This window comes from Mus caroli, chromosome 1 (assembly GCF_900094665.2).
Source record: "Mus caroli chromosome 1, CAROLI_EIJ_v1.1, whole genome shotgun sequence".
Taxonomy (NCBI): domain Eukaryota; kingdom Metazoa; phylum Chordata; class Mammalia; order Rodentia; family Muridae; genus Mus; species Mus caroli.
In genome coordinates this window covers 33,629,263-33,631,673 of record NC_034570.1, presented here as the reverse complement: position 1 = coordinate 33,631,673, position 2,411 = coordinate 33,629,263, and positions in this window count along the sequence as shown.

Here is a 2,411-nt window from a genome sequence, read left to right as displayed (position 1 = left end):
GTGGGTAGGGAAGTGGGGGGCGCTATGGGGGACTTTTGGGATAGTATTGGAAATGTAATTGAGGAAAATATGTAATAAAAATATTAAAAAAAAAAAAAAAAAAAAAAAGAGATCTGTTTGCTGTTTTCTCCCACTCTTTGATGCACCATCCCCTTGCTGTGGTGATGGATCTTTACAGCTGCAAGATCCCCTCTCAGAAAGGTACTTGTCAAAAGTTTCGCTCTTCTCCTCGGAGATTGCACTCCCTTTAACAAGTGCTCAGGGGACTCTAACCACCAACAATCTTCCTAGAAAGGTGGCATCCTCAGCGAGTTAAAGCTTGATGAGCAAAGAGATATGGAGAGTTGAACTTTAAAAGCTAGAGTGGTCAAGTTAAATAAAATAACCCAATACCTCTTTGTTTCCCTGGGCTCAGACTATGCAATTGCATCCATACAAAGCACACTGGCTTCTCATTTTTAAGGCAGGGGCCATCTGGGCAGTAGCAATTGTGATTAAGTTGTCAGCGTGCGCCACCTTCTGGTAGGATCTAGAAAACACCAGCATCCTAACTGGCAAGGGAGGCATCAAAGCCACTCAAAGAACATTTTAAAATACTGGACCCTTGTGGTAGGATGGAATATCCTTTGAGTATATGTCCAGGAGTGATATAGCTGGGTCTTGAGGAAGATCGAGTCCCAGTTTTCTGAGGAACTGCCATATTGATTTCCACAGTGGCTGTACAACTTTGTGCTCCCACCACAAGGATACTTGCTCAACTAATGTTCATAGCAGTTTTCTTCATAACAGTCCCAAACTGTGAACAACCTAGATGTCCCTCAAGCAAAGAATGGATAAAGAAAATGTGTCACACCTACACAATGGAGTATTACTCAGCTGTTAAAAACAATGACATCATGAGATTTGCAGGCAAATGGATGGAACTAGAAAAGATCATCCTGAGGAAGGTAACCCAGACCCAGAAAGACAAACATGGTATGTCCTCACAAGGGGACGTTGGCTGCAAAGTAAAGGATACCCATGCTACAATCCACAGACCCAGAGAGGGAGGGCCCAAGCAGGGATCCATGGATCTCTCTGGGAAGAGGAAATAGATTTGACAAGTGTACTGGGGGCAGGTGGGGATGGGAACTGGAAGGATCAGGTGGGGGTGGTGTGGGAGGGAGAGAGGGAGAGTACTGGGAGAGATGACTGGAATTGGGGGGCATTTGGGGGTTAATGTAGAAGCCTAGTGCAGTGGAGACTAGGAGGATATGAAGCCTGAACCCACCATCTTCTATAACCAGGCAAAGCTTCCAACAGCAGGACTGGCTCATCAACCCAGCCACAAAACCCTTCAACCTACACTCTGTCCCGCCTGCAGGATGTGCTGGGGTAATGGTGGCACAGAACTTGTCGGAGTGATCAGTCACTGACTGGTCCAACTTGAGGCCCACACTACGGGAGGGAGCCCACCCCTGACAATGCCTAGGCCCCCATCTGTGTGTGGACACTGGGTTGTGTAAGCCCAGGTCCCCATCTGTGTGTGGACACTGGGTTGTGTAAGCCCAGGTCCCCATCTGTGGGTGGACACTGGGGTGTGTAAGCCCAGGCCCCCATCTGTGGGTAGACACTGGGGGGGGGGTGTGTACTATCCAGCCACTGTACCTCACTCTTTCCCACCCCATCTTGTCTTCCTTTCTCAGCTTTCTCTTCTGCAGCCTGGGGACACCCGACAAACGACAAACGCTGCACCCAAACGCTGGCTGAGGCCCTGCCTTTGGGCAGATCCAGACTAAGACATAGGGAACCCTTGCGTTACAAGTTCTCACAGATGCAGGTCAGTCAAGAACTGAGCACTGTTTTGCTACCTAAGTTACTTTCCATTTGTGATGTGGTTCCCGAGCCACATATTAAAGATAAACCTTCAGTGCAATTTTGTTTTAATTAGGAAGCTAACCGAGTGCTTTGTACAGGATACCCAGCTTCTTAACGTCTATCTACAGTTTCAAAAGTTCATCTGCTACCTTGCTGGGGTTTGCTGTGGTTATGTCTTGACTGTAGGTTTTTGGAAGAAAGACTAGAGGCAAGGTGACCTTTCCATCACATCGTGAAACAGGGCACACTGTCAACCTGGCTTGTCATTGATTTTGACCTCTACACCCCCTCCATTCCCCCACCCACCCCCCCACCCCCACCCCCCCAACACACACACACACACTGTACCTTGGAAGCCATCCTTTAAGAATGGAGTGGCTTGGGGGTTAGGAACGGGCATTAAGCTACTTGGGATTCTTTAGGGAACCACAGTCTTCCTCCTCACTTTCTCTCAGATTCACCGTGTTGCTCGCTCCAGCAGAGCCACTGGGAGACCTACCCGTCACTGCAGCTGGGATGCTCTTTCTCTACTGTCTAGTGCTTTGGTACTTTCT